The sequence below is a fragment of the Notothenia coriiceps genome, unplaced genomic scaffold (assembly GCF_000735185.1).
Source record: "Notothenia coriiceps isolate Sejong01 unplaced genomic scaffold, NC01 NC01_scaffold00024821, whole genome shotgun sequence".
In the NCBI taxonomy this organism is placed as follows: domain Eukaryota; kingdom Metazoa; phylum Chordata; class Actinopteri; order Perciformes; family Nototheniidae; genus Notothenia; species Notothenia coriiceps.
In genome coordinates, this window is record NW_011357522.1 from 207,164 (window position 1) to 207,473 (window position 310).

Consider the following 310-nt stretch of genomic DNA (forward strand, 5'->3'; position numbering starts at 1 on the left):
ATGAATTGTGCTACTTTTAAAGCAAGCAACGATGTTTTCAAATCTGTAATAAAAAATCTCCTCAAAAACACTATCGAAGCAGTTCCTGCCGTTGCTACGTTAGTTCAAACAGTAACAACGGACTATTTTTCTTAGCGGATGCATGTCAATTTAAATAATTACAACTATTTTTTAAATCAATAAAATCATTTTCTAAATCCATAAAAGCATTTCAATTAATATTGGGAGTCATGTCGTTACTTTGTTGAGAATGTGGCCTTGTAATAAGCGGGATAATGTGCACATTGCACATTGCATAATGTACCTTCAT